Source organism: Diceros bicornis, assembly GCF_020826845.1.
Source record: "Diceros bicornis minor isolate mBicDic1 chromosome 7 unlocalized genomic scaffold, mDicBic1.mat.cur SUPER_7_unloc_3, whole genome shotgun sequence".
Lineage (NCBI taxonomy): Eukaryota > Metazoa > Chordata > Mammalia > Perissodactyla > Rhinocerotidae > Diceros > Diceros bicornis.
Window position 1 is genome coordinate 526,287 of NW_026690922.1, and position 18,608 is coordinate 544,894.

Below are 18,608 nucleotides of genomic sequence, written 5' to 3' on the forward strand. Positions count from 1 at the left end.
ACATTTTAGTATTTAATAAGGCAATTCCTGCTTGACTGTCATTAAGGGCTTCTGTATGTGATGTGACACCATTTAGCCCTAAAAAAGGAACAAATATAGCTAGCTGCTCGGTGGTCATACCAGGGGAACACTGAATGAGCCCGTCTGGCCTTAAGCAGCGGCAGGTTGGCAGCAATTGTCACTGTGAATCCTTCGCTGCATTTAAGGGAAGATCGGGTGCAGAGTTTTAGCCATCAGGCCAGTAGTCAAGGCCAGAGATTTGTTCTATAGAACCATTAAGTTCTATTAGGAGCCACCCGATAAATGCCTGGACTTTAAGACCAGTCTGTTCCAAATCAATCACTTTCCTTAAGTATGATAGTATTCTGAAAATCTTAAATGTAACAATTATAAAATAGGTATACAGTTTAAGCATAACAAAGGTTTAAATGAGTGGATGTAAAGTTGGGAATACAGTCCTGGTCTGGAGTCTTGGGACAGCTGTCTACAACTGATGTTGTCTTCTTCTCATCCTATTTTGGAGATATTTGCTCTCTTCCTATAAGGAGGAAGATACTAAACTTATTAGGCTTACTCAGTATGTTAAACTACATGGGAAGCATTGTCAGACAAGTGATGATAAACATGCTTAGGTGGTAGTTTGTGGGTAAATGTTATTGATATAGGCGTTTTAAAATTGTAAAAATTACTGAAATTCTGATCTGTCCTGGTTATCAGTCATAATTCTGGTTATTATTATTTTAAAGTGTCGTATGTCACAAAATTAACCAAATTTCTTTGTCAATTGCCATTTTGAGGTCTTGTTAGCAGACTTATTTCTTTGCTCTAATGCTTTTGCAAAATGTTTCAACTTCAGAAAAATTCATGGAAAGGACTGTGACAGTTACACTGGAGTACAGGCTTCTGATAAACTTGTTGATCATAAAACTGAACTAGGTAAGAAATTACAGAAATATGATGGAGAAACTGATGACTTCATGAGGCCACTAACAAAAAGATTGGGATCAAAAATGGATTACACAGGACTGAATGAACTGATAAGGATGATTATAATTTTTATGATTTTTTATTTGAAGTATTGTGGAATTTTTAATGTTTTGTTTTTTCAAATTTAAGGAAAACTTTTTCTCTTTTCTCCTGAGCTAGCTATGACTTATAGCAATTTGCTAAATGATACTTTTGTAAGCAATATTAAATATTTCTCTTTTTCTCTCTACCTGATCCCTCCAGAATTTAAAAACTCTTAGTAAGTAAGTATTGTTGTTTTCATGGCAATATAGTTATTCGCATAAGTTCAATAAGAATCTGTTCTCCTTATAACAGGACACAATTGGAAACACTGGTTATATTACCAAGGCTGTGACTGGAACATCATATTTGCGATGTAGCCATACAGTTTAGAGGAATGAAGATTGGACTTTATGGAATAAAGCCATGTGGAAATATTGGCCTGGTACCTTATGTTCAATGTTCCAAGCAGCATTTACTGGATAAGTAAAGAATGTCACTTATGTAGCAGGTACAAGGAACCTCGAAATATTTTGGGGGAATCTCGGAAGAGAGGAATTCACCCAAATGTGTAGGTATTGCAGGTGTGGGGAGAGAGGGAGAATCCCCCTATGCCCTTTTCCTTAAGGATTTTATGGCTGCCCAAATAATCAACAAGACAGGTTAGCAGGAGAAAATAATACCAAGTTTAATAACATGTATACATGGGAGAAAGCAGGGACACTGCGTTTCTCAACACAATAGCAGAAATTCTCGTTTTACATACCATATGGAGCTAATGACAAAGGAGGATGTTGGGGGTGGGGGGAGTCAGTTACAGGAGATTACCACTAAAGCACAGTAAACAAGAGTAAGGCTGTTATGCAGATTTAAGGCCTCACTTTTCACATTGATAAGTTTCTAGGAATGAGTTCATCCCCCCTCTTCCCAAATACAGAGAGGGAGATACCTTTACAAATGGAGATTTCCCTTATAAATGTAAATGTCTGTCTGGCAACTCCTTGCAGGGCCATACAAAGAGACAGTTCTGGAGACAGAACTTCTGATAAGATGGGCTTGTTGGTGCCTTTTCTATTGTAACATCTATTTTACAATATATTACAGCCATTAGATAGAAGATCTGTTCCAGGAAGGAGTTACTACGTCAAATTCTTTAGGCAGTTAGTGGGGGAGGTCAAATGTTCTCAGAGAAAACAACCAAGGTAAAGAGATAGATTTCAGGGTGGCCAAATCTTGATCTCTCACATTATGAACTACAGTCCCTAAATTAAGGGTCACTCTTTATGTTGTACAGTTCCATGGGTTTTGACACACATATAGTGACATGTAGCCACCATTATGTACAGAACAATCTCACCACCCTAAAAATCCTCTGAGCATCAGATTAGCTCTTAGTGGCTTTTTAAAATATTAACAGTTGTCAGAATGACGTAAATTTTTACGACGAAAAATGTTCCACAGGTGCTAAGTTTTGTTAGTCTCACTATTATGATCACTATTAGAAATAATGAAAAAAATGAACCCCTATATAAATAGCAAAAATCACAGAATTTTAAAGATAAAAAAGATCTGGAAGTTTAGGAAATCCTACATTCTTCAAGACCCTGCCCTCCAGTCTCTCAGCTTTCTGTGTCATTTATCTGCTGACTCCGCTGAGCAGAAAGAAAGAAATCGATAAAGAAAAACAAAGCAAAAAACAAATTTTGGTTCTAAGTAGTCCTCTTGAGCCCAAGTTAATCAAGCATGGATTCTTTTTTACTTCCTATTTGCATCAGGAACATAATTACTAGCTAGAGCCTAATTTGAGAATATTCATTAGAAATGAAAGATGTCATATTTAAGAACAGAATGGAATTCACTGAGGTTTTATTCTTGGGATATTTGTAGGATTAAGTCAGGACATGCTGCGAGAGTGATAAATAAGTTCTATATATTTTTCTTCTCCAAGACCATGGATTTCAGACACATTTTATACCCATGTACTTTGCAACAATGAAAAACAATTGAACACTGACCTTGAATATTTTGCCCTCAGATTCATTAGTCTTTAAAATATAAATTGAGCAATTTTATCTAGATGAGTGAAAGACTATGGAGACTTCTAGAATGTCACGTTAGGTCCTTTAGAAGTGAAGAATTGACTTTATAAAGTATTTCTATTCCTTCTCATACCTTGACAATACTGCTACTGTGACTCTGTTTTAAAGAGGATAATGGCAGGCTTTACTCTGATTTGCACCTTTTTGTTTTAAGTGCATTTACTTAACATTTCTCAGCCTCTTTAAAACTTTTATCATTAAGCTCAACCTTCATTTAAATCACCAGACCTATTTGATGAAGGCGACGTGAATATTTACTTGTAAACTCCTCAGAAATTACTGATTTAACCTTACTTCAGATGATCCATTGTAGAACTCAAACTGGATTTCCCAGGCCCCTCATAACGGCTCATAACTGTGTGTTTGTACATTTATCTGGGAAGATATTATCCAAGGGTAATTGTTCTTCCCAAATGCTTTCTTTACCTCAAACAGCAATACTTCCAAAGTTTTAATGAAAATGTGGCCAATTTGGTGAAAACCAAGTGACTTGTTTGTTTTAGCATGCCAATGAGATTAAGAAAATAAGTATTTTAACAATTGTTATTGATTACTAAAATCAGAAATTAAGAAAACAAACTTCTTTGTCCAAAGACATTTCTGCAAGTGAAATCATCGGAAAAACAGACAGCTAGCCTCCCGTTTTAACCACTCAATCATAAGAAATGTAATATGGTGGGCAAACATGTGAGCGTTGTCACCTGCACGAGTCCCCAAAGCTGTGTCCCCATCACGGCCACAGATCAGGGGAAGGAGCCAGCAGAGGGGAGACAGCTGTGCCCTCAGTGTCCTTCCTTCCTAGGTCAGAACTCAGTCCCAGTTGCTCGCTGTCTAGTCTTCTGGGGAAGCAGAGAATTCTTCTGGGGACACGACACATCAGGTGTTAAGGATGTCATTCTTCTTTTTTAAACAAATGTTAGATCATGTAACGTGCTTCTCAGGACAGGAGGAGCCACCTCAAGGGAAGGCAGATTTTCTCCAGGAGCTGATGGTCATCCAGGGAGAGCAGAGTCAAGGACTGCAGAGAGCCAGCCCGCTTCCGCTCTCCCTCTCAGGGACACCTTGGACCCCACACCCCCACCCCCCTCCCGGTGCCCCCCAGAGGTTCCCATTGTAGCCTTGGAGGCCGCGCATGCGCAGGACTGGCTCTCAGAGCGGCAGAGGGGATGGCGAGCTGGAGAGCCCCGGGGAACGTGCACTGGAGGCGGGGTCCCTGGTGCGGAGGTGGCCTCCTCGGAGGTTTGTGTGGGGGGATGGGCGGTTTCTGGATCCTTCCTCCAGGATTTTCAGCGCTGGGGAGCTCTCCTTTCTGCAGTGTGGAGGAGCGCTGGGCAGGAGGCGGCGCTGAGGTAGGCGGTGGGCGGCGGGCTCGGCGTGGAGATCTCCGCCGCAGATGGCGGGAGCGCGGTGGGGGGTCGGCGGATGGGGCCGGGGGCCGGGGCTGCTGGCGGGCTGCCCCAGGTGGGGGAGCCCAACTCTGTCCCTTGGAGGAGCAGAGGAACGCCGCCTGGCCGGCGGGCCCCTCTGCCTTGGCGGGGCCCCACCCCGGCGGGGCCTCCTGCCCACCCAGCGGAGGTGCAGGGGGCGGTAGGGAGTCGCCAGCCCTCTGCTCGCGCCCTTGAGTTCGTGCCCCCGGGGGCCCCGTCTAGGCCAGGTCTCTACATCCCTGGGTGAACACTTTCCTTCAGAAGATGGACTGTGGTCTGCGATCCTCTGCCTGACTCAGCTCAGGCTATTCGACTCCTCATTGCGTTCTTTAAACAAATAAACGTTCCTACTTCCTTGGGACCACCTTCAGAGAAAAGCCTAATCCCATTAATGGTTTCTGATAATTGACTCTATATTTGCAAGGTGAACTTTGAAGCCTGTGAATTGTTGTAAACTGCATTTAATGAAAGGAGCTTTAAACAGTCTTTGGTGAAAATTATGTAGCTTCCTAATAATAATTCACCATATGTTAACATAGACTGATGACTGATCAATTGATGATTGACATAATGTGTACGGAATTTTGTTTTCAGTGGAAAGGTTTTTCTTGGCAGTTGGTGCTAAATTTAAAATCGGATAAGGAGGAGGTTTTTAGAAGTAGTATATAGTGTGTGTTTTGTCTCCATACTCATTTAGAATTGTAAGATTGATTTGGAAAGCTCATAGAACAAGAATTTTCAAATTTTGATTTGGCTGAGAGGGTGAAAGGTTAAAAGGCCAAATACGGTAGGATTTCATTTATATGATATTCTAGAAAAGATAAACCATAGGGAAAGACAACAGATCGTTAGTTGCCATTAGTTTTAATATTTAGTTAATCATTTAGTTTAATAGTTTAATCATCAGTTTTAATATCTCTGATTAATAAAATACATTTTATTGATAGCAGCCTAATTATAGTTTTGGATGATACCAGAATTTAACAACCTATTAAATTCTGCAGTAGGAACAAATGACATGTTGGTTATAGGTGTCTTTGAAGTGTAAGTATTGTTGGTAATGAATCTAAATAAGCATTTTTGGATTGTGAACTACTGATTTTTTTACTAGATCCTGTTGGACATGGCATATTACAAGTTTCAAAAGGCTCTTTAAATTATTGTAGCAGGCTGAAGCTATTAAATTGTAATGTAAGAGCTTTATAGATGAAACAGGCAAAAATACAAAAAGCCATTTATCTTTTTATCTTTGTTAAAAAATCAAGTAAATCTTACCATATACATGAATGACTTTTGGCTAGACAGACCTGAACTTGACAAGATGGACTCATTAATATAGTGAATTTGTTTTGCATTGTTAAAATGGGAGAGGACATATGTTTTTCCTGAGGGTGACCCAAGTCAATATGGTAGGTTTCGCTGTTTATATGCTCTTTCTGAGTTACAATCTTGATTAAACAGCTTGTCATAGACGTACCAAGAAATTTGGGCCATTTTATGTATCAATATTTTAAGATATCCTATTTCCCTGATAGTTTCCAGTTTCAGGGTATCTGGGAAAAACAGTTTCTGAACATAGGTACTTTGGAATATAATTTTTGATTGTTGACATTGAATCATAGAATTGTGGAGTTGGAAATAATTTTAGTGGTTGTCGAGCCTAACCTCTTCATTTTCCAGGAAATGGAAAGTGAGGTTTCTCAAGTTAAGTTGTCCATAGTCTGACTGCTACTTAGTGGCAGAGTTGGAACTATATGCTCAGATGCTTGTCTCCAGATTCCTAGTACAGTGCTGTCTGTGCTACATACTATTAAGTAGACAAACCAATGAGTTACCTTCCCAGATCACATATGTAGCCAGCAGGGTTGATTCTTTCCCATATGCATATTTCCTTTCTTTTTTAAATAACTACTAACCACAATTAACTCATTCCCATACCATGTTTAATGACTATACTTGTGTGTGTCTCCTCGAGCACACGTGGATTCCCTAGAATGGAAACCTGCCTGTGAGTGGATTGCTGGACAAGGGGCTGATGTGAATCTGCAACTTGACGAGCTGCAGCCAAATCATCCTCTGAAGTTTTAACAATTTCCATTCCCGCCAACAGTGTCTGAGTCATCCTTGCCCTGGGAATTGTCAGATTGGGATTGTCAGATTTTTAAAGTTTTGCCAATCTGATGAGTGAGAAATGATGTATTTGTTTTCCTCTTTGTACAACTGTTTTGACAAAAGCATAGAGCTGTGCCACTACCAAAATCAAGACACAGAACAGTTCCAGTACCCAGAACTCCCTTGAGCTGCTCTTTTGTAGTCAACTCTTCCCCCACCCTTAACCCCTGGCAACTGATGATCTGTTGTCTTTCCCTATGGTTTGTCTTTTCTAGAATATCATATAAATGGAATCCTACAGTATTTGGCCTTTTGAGTCTGGATTCTTTCATGTAGCACAATACATTCATTTTAGTGTTCATCCATGTTGTTGTCTGTATCAGCAGTTCCTTCTGTTTTATTGCTGAATGTAGTATCGTGTGAATGTACCACAGTTTATCCATACAGCAGTTGTAGGACATTTGAGTTATTTTCAGTTTTGTCTTTTTTGACTATGAATAAAGCTGCTATAAATCTTTGCAAACAAGTTTTTGTGTGAGCATTAGTCTTCTCCTCTTGGGTAAGCACATAGAAGTGGAATTGCTGGGTCACATGGTATGTGTATGTTTAACTTTATTTTAAAAACTGTTTGTGGTAGCAAAGTCATGGCCCACAAAGATGTCCTAATCCCTGGAACCTGGGAATACATTAGTTTACTTGGCAAAGGTGAATTAAGTTTGCAGATGGAATTAAGGTTGCTAATCAACTGACTTCAAAATAGGGAGATTATCCTGGATTATTCAGGTGGGCCCAGTGCATCACAAAGGCCCTTAAAAGGGAAAGAGAAGCAGGAGAGTAGAAAAAAGATGCAACAAGGGAGGCAGGGCAAAAGAGGTGCAGAGTTCTTGGTCTTGAGGGTGGAGGAGGGGGGCCATAGGCTAAGGAACGTGGTGGTCTCTAGAAGCTTGAAAAGGCTAGGAAATTGATTAACATTTACAGTCCCCCCAAAAGAACCTAGCTCTGCCAACACCTTGATTTTAGTCCAAGGAGACCCGTGTCAGACTGCTACCCTACAGAACTGTAAAACAATAAATCTGAGTTGTTTTAAGCCATGAAATTTGTGTTGATTTGTTACAGCAGCATAACAAACTCCACTTTAAAACTGTTTTCCAGGGGCCGGCCCCATTGGTTAGTGGTTAAGTGCGTCCGCTCCAATACTGGCGGCCCAGGTTCGGATCCCGGGCATGCACTGATGCACCGCTTCTCCGCCCATGTTGAGGCCGCATCCCACATACAGCAAATATAAAGATGTGCAACTATGACATACAACTATCTACTGGGGCTTTGGGGAAAAAAAGAGGAGGATTGGCATGAATGTTAGCTCAGGGTTGATCTTCCTCACAAAAAATAAATAAAACTGTTTTCCAAAGAGGCTGAACCACTTTGTCTTCCCACCAGCAATGTAGGAGTGTTCCAGTTACTTTCCACCCTAAATTAACACTTGGTATGTTCATCCTCTTTAATTCTAGTCATTCCAATAGGTACGTAGCAGTATCTCAATGTGGTTTTTATGTGCATTTTTCTCACGATTAATGACGTTGAGCATCTTTTCCTGTGCTTATTTGCCATCTGTGTATCTTCTTTGGTGAAGTGTCCAAATCTGTGCCCATTTTAAACTTGGATTTTCTTATTGCCGAGTTTTGAGTGTTCTTTATAGTCCTGTCAGATATGTGATTTGCAAAGGTCTTCTCCCAGTCTGTGGCTTGCCTTCTCCATCCTCTCACCAGTGTCTTTGGAAGGTCTGTGTAACGTAACTCGAGAGGCTCCACATGACCTTATTGTCCTTCGTTGAGAAACAGAGTGAGGTTGGATCACCTGAGTCCAATCAGACGTTGATCAGAGTTGGGGCTGGGTCTCACTTTTAGTAAACCCAGCCCTTCCGCTTTCCCCGGTTCCTGTTTGCTGTGCTCCCCTCCCCCGCACAGGGGTCTGGTTCTAAGTCTGGTAGATCTCTCTCTCTTCAGGTTTGGGAGCCCACAGAAAATTCAGCTACATCCTTCAGACATCTCAGCGCAGCTCTGCAGCCTCCTACCTTACATCGCTTCACAATATGGCAAATTCCCTGAAGGTCAGACTAGCAATATGTTTGACTTAGGCCACTTCCACCACTTCTGGAGGTTTCACTTTGTTTTGTGGAAGCTTTTGGCCTAGATCCCCAGATTCCTGTGTGGCACCAAAACTTAGTACATGTGCTGTGATAAGAGCAGTTGTGTGTCTGAAAGCCCTCGGGTTTCCTCTGCCACACCAGTCCTGCAGAATCACTGCAAGTTTGGCTAGTTTCTCTTTTCCCTAGCCGAGGCTCTGACTGAGCAAACCAGATCCTCAGCAGGCACCCAGAATCAGAAAACGCCTGCAGGGGAAAGAAAGATAAAAATCCTTGCCCACATAAAAGACTTTTTCTTCTTTTTGGAATTTTAGTTGGTTGATTCTGAAGTTCTCTGATGCTCTGAAAATATATTTATGATTTATCTGGCTTTGTCCAGTTTTGCAGCAAGAATGCTTTCCTGTCCTAGTCTCCTCTAAAACAGAAGTTCTCTTGTCATTAGTTTTTAACTCCATCAGTTATACATTGTCAATATTATTATTGTTTCATTAAGTCATGCTTTCAATGATTTATTCAGATGTGTAACCGTTTTTATCCTCACCATCCGTTTTTACCTCTTGGCATTTCTTCTTCTGTCAATTTCTTTCTCCTTAAAGTACATTCTTTTATAATTTTTAAGTTTTCTCCTTGAGGAAGATTAGCCCTGGGCTAACATCTTTGCCAATCTTCCTTTATTTTGTATCTGGGTCGCCACTATGGCATGGCTGATGAGTGGTGTAGGTCCACACCTGGGATCCAAACCCACAAACTCAGACCTTGGAAGCGGAGTGTGCTGAACTTAAACCACTACACCAGGTGGCTGACCCCCTTAAAGTACATTCTTTAGAAGATCCTTAATGAGCATTTGTTGGTGGTAATACTCTTAGTAAGTGTTCCCATAAAAATATCTTTAAGTCACCCTAGTCCTTGAGATATGGTTTGATTGGATATACACTGAAAGTTATTTTCTCTCTGTACCTTGAATATTTAATCCAACTCTCTCTTGTCTTCCACTGTTAAGAAATGTATCATATGTCTAAATGTAAGTCTCCGTAAGTGTTCTGTTCCTCTGTGGGGCTTTGAGTATCTTCTTTTTTATTTAGTGTTCTTTGCTTTCCCTGGATGGATCTGGCTCTAGATTTTTTTTTTTTAATTGTTCTTGAGATGTATTCAGCTTCCTGAACCTAGAGTAGAAGTCTTTTAGGAATTCTGTAAATTTCTGTTATTATGTGTCAATATTCCTTTAAATCATATATATATTTATATTATTTAATTCAAAAATATATAAACATACACATTCATTATATAATCATTAAATATATATTTAATTCAATATATTATATTATTCAATATACTGATTTATATTATTCAAAAAATATACATATATTATTTATATATGTAGTTTCCTGTACTTGACCAAACTCAAGCCAGGCTCCTTTGAGCCCTATTCTTGTCTAGGCCTCGATCTTGGCCTATAATATCTACAGCCTCTCAGCACAAATGATTTCACCTCCCCACACACAGTTTATAAGACTTAAAAACTGACATAGTTTCTAACAGCTCAAATCCACATCCTTAGGATGACCACTGCCCCCTTAAAGTGCCTGCCTGAGAAAGCTCAAGGCAGCAATAAGGATTGACTGTTCTGGCCAACACTCGATCATTGGACCCTGACATTCCTTTCTTAGAGCATTTACCCAAAAGTGCTTACAACTGTGAATCTTTCCTCTGTCCTTTTGAGTTGTATGTGTGTCTCCTATAACTCAGGAGTGCATTTCTCAAGGTCCTGAGAGCCATTGGAGGACAGGGTGTCTGTCTCCCAGACTCTGTGAGAGCAGAGAAGTGAAACTTTGATCATTTCCAACTAGCAGACACAACTGGCCAGATCACATTGCACTGACCAACACTCTGTAACTTTCCCCTCCCTGACTCTACTGAGCCCCTGCTCACTCCTCTGCCTGCTTCCTCATTCTCCCTTTCAAATGCCCAGTCACCTCTGTACAAATCAAATTGAATTCAGTTCATCCTGTTCCTTCTTCCCTATTGCAGTGGTATATGCCTGATTAAAATCTGTCCTGACCACTTTAACTAGAGCCTGGCTTTGTGTATACTGTACATTTAACACACATACAGATAATCCCATGCATATGCATACACACGCATATACAAACACAACCTTGGGCCCTCCAGGACCAGTTAAACTGACCCCATCTTATCAACAGAGTATTTAAGAGTTTTCTTTCAGGAACTGAGACCCCTCGTCCAGTTCAGACCAGTTGGGACCACCAACTCATCAACTGGGAGTTCACAAATGCTTTATATGTGACGTTTTTGACATCAAGGAGCTAAAAACTCCATTCTCCGATCATGGTAACACTGCCAATTTGTGAACACACATCCGATGAAGAGCCATGAAGCTTGACTTTGCTTGTGCAGATCATCAATTCCCTCACTTCTCCTTACTTCCAATCATGTACCTCCACATGTCAGACCACCCTGCCCTTCATCCCATAAATTGTGCCCCAAGCCCTGGATCAGGGCTTGAGATCTGAGACAGACACATGCCCTCTGTCTCCTTGCAGATCAATCTCACAAAATAAAGCTACACTTCATTTCCCAAAAGCTGATGCCAGAATAATTGGCTTTTTTAATGTGCATTGGGCAAAAGAACCCCAATATTGTGCAGTAACATCAATACATATATATACACTTACTGGTTGTTTTCTCTTTTTTATTTTCTTTGCTGAGGAGGATTCACCCTGAGCTAACATCTGTTGCCAATCTTCTTCTTTTTGCTGAGGAAGATTCACCCTGAGCTCACATCTGTGCCAGCCTTCCTCTATTTTGTATGTGGGTTGCCACCACAGCCTGGCCACTGATGGGTGGTGTAGGTCCACGCCCAGGAACTGCACCTGGACCACTGAAGTGAAGTTCTCTGAACTTAACCACTAGGCCATGGAACTGGCCCATCTCTAATTGTTTTGTAGATGTTACTAGATATGCAGTTGAAGTTTCACTATGATCTCTGGATTTCCTTGCTGCTCCTTTAGTCCCTCACTTCAGTGTATGTGTTTTTTGCTCCATCTTTCATGCTAGAGAAATTCCTCAAATATCAAGTGGTCCTTGGCTACCTGTTCATATGTTTGTGATGGGAAGAAAACAGCTGAGTAGGATCTCTGTGGGCCTGATGGAGCCTGTGAATGTCTGGACTCAATGTTTCTTCAGGGGTGTTGAGTGTTGAACTAGTAACAGGCAAACAATGTTGGTGCCCACACTGATCTCTAACAACTTACTTATTCCACACATTCCCACAATGACAGACATCCTCTGAACATGTGGAAATGCTGACAACACACACCCACACCCACATACACACTATTTGCAAATGACCAGCAGCATTCACACTGTAAACTACACGATAATGAACACTGATACTCAGAAGACACACACAGACACATACAGACCACTCACTGTCTCAGAGACCACAGTGACTTGAACTCTCTAAACACACACACATCAACAAAACACACTTTCACATAGATGCCATAATAGCCATGCACCCTGTGACCATACAGAATTGCTGAACACACACACATCCACACAACAAGGAACGTGGTTGTGCACGAGTGGGCTTGATCAAGAGGTTTTTCACACCTCAGCATCAACATGGACACCCCAGGGTGAGAGAGAGGGGCAGAGGGCACAGGGAAAAAATGTGGGGAGCTGTCAGGAGGCACTTGCATAAAGCACATATGATACCTACAAAGCTGGTTGCTAAATGACATATGACTCAAGGGTATGAGGACCCAAAAGGATCTGAAATGGTACAAAAAAGGTGACTGATACAAACCCATCACAAGATATTTAAATGTAAGGAACAGTGATATTTTAAAAGGCACTGAAGAGAGTGCATCAAAGCTTAGATATAATTCCAAACAATTAATGACATGGAATTCTGGCCAAAGAACAGCCATTATTGCTGTTAAAATTCCTATTTAAATGTTTCTTATAAAATTATAGAAATATTCCTTGAAAAATGACAAATATTCATTGGTTTAAAATATTTAAAACATTTCAGGATAAAATTACTGCAGGTTCCACTTTTTTTTTTTTAAAGATTTTATTTATTTATTTTTTCCCCCCAAAGCCCCAGTAGATAGTTGTATGTCATAGCTGCACATCCTTCCAGTTGCTGTATGTGGGACGCGGCCCCAGCATAGCCGGAGAAGTGATGCGCGCCCGGGATCCGAACCCGGGCTGCCAGCAGCGGAGCACATGCACCTAACTACTAAGCCACGGGGCCGGCCCCAGGTTCCACTTTTATTGAGTAGCTTTTCTTGGGCAGCTATAAGAGCTGGACAAAGCACACAACAGCTGTTTGGAGGGTTGTAGAACATCCTGTGCAAACAGGACTTGGGGCTCTACAATCTCTGAGACAAAGGAAACACAAGATTGTGAGCACCAGCTCCATGCGGCTTCTCCCCTAAGGCATTTGCTATTTCAATGGTGAGAGAAGAGAGTCTGAGCAGAAAGAGGAGGAAAAATGAACTGAAATTTGGTTCCAGCCAAGTCCAGTAACTTCTGCTTCCAGTCAGATGTGGTAAAGGCAGAGCAACAGTTAAACATTGATTTAATAAATACTATATGTTTGAAAACACCAAAGGGATGTGGAAGCAAACAGGACTAGATGAAATAAAATTTCAAAAAGGAAAGAGCCTTTTTAGGTGAGATTGCCAGACATGCCCTCACCCGGGGGAATTTGCTTAATCTGGACTCTGATAATCAGACCTGTCTTACCAAAAGACAATTGTAAGTACAGTCTGTCAGAATTGATCTATGTTAGCTTTTAAATAGCACAAGTTTTCTTTGACTGTTAATTTTTACTGCCTCCACTAGGAGACTCTATGTAGGGAAAGACATTGTATCATTTGCCACATGATCTCCAGAACATTCTTCAGTTTGGGCTGTATGACTTCTATAAATATTTGTTAATTGTTGGTTTCATGAATGCTATGGACTGAATGTCTATGTAATCCAATTTCATAAGTTAAAATCCTAATCCCCGACGTGATGGTATTTGGAAGTGGGGCCTTTGTGAGTTAATTAGCTTAGATGAGGCCATGAGTGTGATGCCCCCATGATGAGATTAGTGCCCTTACAAGGAGATGGAGGGCCAGAGCTCTCTCTGCCAGATGAGGGTAGAGCAAGAAGCTGTCCTTCTGCAAAACAGGAAGAGAGCTATCACCAAAAGCCACTCAGCTTGAACCTAGATCTTGAACATCCCAGTCTTCAGAACTGTGAGGAATGCACTTCTCTTGTTAAGAGTGCCCAGTCTAGGGATGGCCCGGTGGTGCAGTGGCTAAGTGCGGGTGCTCTGCTTCGTGGCCCCAGGGTTCATAGGTTCAGATCCCGGGCATGCACTGATGCACTTCTTCTCAAACCATGATGTGGCAGCGTCCCATATAAAAAGTAGAGGAAGATGGGCAAATACGTTAGCTCAGGGCCAATCTTCCTCAGCAAAAAAGAGGAGGATTGGCATCAGATGTTAGCTCAGGGCTGATCTTCCTCACACACACACACACAAACACACACACACACACACACACACACACACACACACACACAAAAGCCAAAGATGCCCAGTCTAGGGGTCTGCCCCATGGCCTAATGTTTAAGTTCAATGAGCTCCTCTTCGGTGGCCTGAGTTCGGTTCCTGGACACAGACCTATACCACTCACCAGCAGCCATGCTGTGGGCATGACCCATATACAAAATAGAGGAAGACTGGCAAGGATGTTAGCTCATGGTGAATCTTCCTCAGAAAAATATAAATAAATAAAGTGCCCAGTCTATGATATTTTTGTTACAGCATCCCATACTGACTAGGACACTGACTGTGTGAATAAGTTCATTTAGATTGACGATCCTTCTTCTACATGACACGTTATTGTCAATCATTCCTAAATTGATGTGAGTCAAATTTCCCTTAAGGATCATAAAGATGTTAAGACCCTTCTCCCTAGTTATGCACATATTGATACACATGAAAACATGTTGCGTCAAGTGCTTTATTGACAACTTAGTCTCACACTAGATCTTATTGGCCTTCAGTGAACCTCAGTGTTACAGTCAGTGTATTCCCCAAAGGGCAATAAAGGAAAGTCCCTGGACTGAAGAGGAGTCGGTATCCATCGTGCAGCTCCTGCCCTCTGCCCAGTCAGCTCCAGGGCAGGGTCAATTTACAAGATAGGCTTTTTTCCAGGCAGCTCTGTGTTTCTCCCAGCCTGTTCTCATTTAGGATGATCTCACCAGGAGGAATGAGTGGAAATTTGGAGGGAAGAGCTACAGAAGGCATCTCCCAGGGGAAATTCTTTGTGGTTACATGACCTAGAATATGGACACCTGACTGCTCTAAGGTGTCCTGAAAATGGAACCCTTCCCATGTCTGCCATATCCTTCCATGTCCTCTTTCCCCTCCATCTCTCTGTTCTTGGTGGAAAAATTCCCTTGGCAACGACAATAAAAAAATGAAGGTAGGGAATGGCCCATTTCCAGTCTCAGAATTCTGTGAAATTTTACTGCCTATCCCCAGTCTCCCAGGACTGACACTCTTTTTATTCTTTTAAGATTAGATTACATTTTAATCTCCTTTAATCAGAGTTTTCTCTCATCCTCGTTATGTATATACATGTTCTAATACATAATATTGAAAACATTATTTTTGGCCCTACAATTTCCAGATTCACTCATAGTTGTTTTCTGATGGAAGCATGCATTTGTAATTATGTTTATAACTCCATTAACTATAGAAATGACTAAATGATGAGTAGTAATGTACTAATACAGGAAAATGGTCCATTTTTATTCAACATAAAGTTTCATGTTTTCATCAAGACAAATACATGAATACTTAATTGTTCAGCAAAAACTCTGTGTACAAGTAAGCAATTATAAATCTATTGGAGTTGGTTTACCTTGTCGATTATTCCTTGTTTCCGAATTGTGCATTCAGCATTTCCATGAACCCATTAGAATCCTGCATCTTTATCCTACCATTTTATTTTTTTGTTATAATTTTTATTTATTTATTTTTTCCCCCAAAGCCCCAGTAGATAGTTGTGTGTCATAGCTGCACATCCTTCTAGTTGCTGTATGTGGGACTTGGCCTCAGCATGGCCGGAGAAGCGGTGTGTCGGTGTGCGCCTAGGATCCGAATCCGAGCCACCAGCAGCGTAGCTCTCGCACTTACCACTCAGCCATGGGGCCAGCCCTATCCTCCCGTTTTAAATACTAGGTAATTGACAAAAGTCCACATGACTTGTTCAGTTGTGTGCTAGTGGATCCTTTGTAGGGTGTCTTCCCAGTTACGTTTTCAAATGATCATCGACAAAAGTCCACATTACTTGTTCAGTTGTGTGCTAATGGGTCCTCCGTAGGGTGTCTTCCCGGGTACGTTTTCCAATGTGAACTCCAGCTGATGGCCTTGTGACACTGATATAAATACTGGTGTCTCCACAGATCATGGGGCCAATGATGTGTGGTCCTTTACATAGTCATATATAACCTAATACTTTTCATCCTATTAGTGTAAGGAATTCTATGGAAGGTAGATTGGTGACAATTAACAAAAGATGATTGATTATGAACATGCTGTTAGGGAGAAAAATTGAACCTCTGGGTATAAAGGTTTACTTTTTATGCAATTAATCAGCCGCCCTAACAAACCCTGTTTATAGGCAGGTCTATATACATATATATATTAGATTAAGATTATGTCACCTATTAGTTTGAATGTGCTTTTGTAAAGTATGCCTTGTTTCTCTTGCCCTTTCGTACTGGGAGAAATATGGAATAGCTAGAAACTGACTGGATTACTCTGGTCTGAACTCAGATCATGTAGGGCTTGAATCGTTTAACAAATGAGCGATTAATGGCGGCTACACCACTGGGATCTCCTGATCCAACATCGCGGTCATACACCCTATAGTGGATATGGACAGTAAAATAGGACTGTGCTGTTTTCCCGAGGGTAACTTGTTCTGTTGATCAATATTTTGGATCAATAAGTGATAAAATATTTTGACTAGCTGGTCTAGATTTTAATCACTCAGAGGTTATTTTATTCTCTGAGGTCACCCCAACCAAAATTGTTAGTCCCTTTAAGTTTTGTTAGCCCTTGATTTGGCTTACCTTTGATTTTTTTTAATTAATTGGAGCTCCATAGGGTCTTCTCGTCTTTGTCATTCCCGCCTCTTCAGGGAAAGGTCAATTTCACTGATTAAAAGTAAGAGAGAGTAAAACCCTTGAGTGGCCGTTCATACAAGTCCTCATTTAGACAACAAATGATGATGCTGCCTTTGCAGGGTCCAGTCACTGTGGCCTTTACACCGTGTCACTGGGCAAGCAGTGCCTGTAACACCAGAAATGCCAGAGGAGATGCTTTTGGTAAACAGGTGGGGGTTGTGTTTGCCGAGTTTCTTTTACTTTTTTAAATCTTTGCTTGAATGCCTACCTGTGTTGGGTTAACAGTTAATGTAATAAATAATTATTGGGTTGAATTTATTTTATTGTTAACTTTCGGTGATTATCTATCTGTTCTAAGATTAGGCAAGGAGAAATAATTCTTGTTCCTCATAGTAACAGTACTACTTCTATGAATTAATAGATTAATGCAGTATTAGATTAGGAGTTAGTTTCTGAGATTGAAATTAAGATAAGTATATTGTTGCACCTGAAGGCTTTCTTAATTGGTGGCTGAATTTAGGCCAACTAGTGTATTGTTTGTACTCCCTCTCTAAGGAAGGTTGTATCCTGTATCTAAAAGGCTGTACCTCTTTAGGGCTGAGTCTGGGGAAGGCAGGAGGCTGGACAAGTGTGGAGCTGGCTCTGGCCCAGAGGGATGAGCAAGAGACACAGGACACCTGCTGCCACACACAGCCACAGCAGACATCACCAATCAGTCACGACATGCTGGGCTGCAGAGCCCAGAGAGCCCACCAGTCCTCAACAAGTTGCACACGGAAGCCACTCCCGGGCAGAGCAGGGGGCAGTGATGAACCCATTTGCCATCCCAGCTCCCCTAAGACGTGCTCCAGGCCTCCTTTCCCCACTTACTCCGCCAGCTCCTCACTGTCCTCGGGACTCAGGCCTTCAAGGCCCGCCAGCAGGCTGCTCCAGCACTTCTCCTTCCTTACCATCGCCTCCCCTCTCTGCTCCCACTCTAGTTCCAGGGCAAGTTACCTGTGGCTCCTGAGTGATGCTCCTTGGCCTGGAAGGGCCTTCCTTCACGTCATCCACCCTGTGCATGCCTACTTACCCTTCAAGACTCGACTCCAGTGATGCCTCCTCAGGAAGCCCTCCCTGACGCTCCATCTCCCTAGGCCTGCTCTGGGCCACCACTCTGCCTCCTGCCCACATCTGTCACTGCCTGGAACCTTGCTGGGCCCCATTCTCTGGTCTTCACGTGTACCCCAGCCCCTCAGGTGGGAAGGAAATTCTTAGGCTCAGGGCAATGGAGCAGATTCCTGGACTGTGGTGACACTGCCCACCCCAGGAGAGGTCATTCTTTGGGCCTTTTCCAGCTTTGGCCCATTGCAGCTCAGCTGGAGCCAGGACACAGGGAGGCTGGCTCTGGGCCCAGCAGATCACAGCGTCGGCTTAGGGAAAAGTTACAGGGGGCCACACAGAGGGGCTCGGGACAAAACTCCAAGTCGATGATACCCTTGCTAAGGGCAGCAGGGGCCAAAGGCAGCTGCACAGGCCACAGGAAGTGCTGGCGAGCTTTTCATCTGCTCCGAGAGTCCCAGGGCTGGATAGAAGGAACTCAGGAGGTCCATCTGA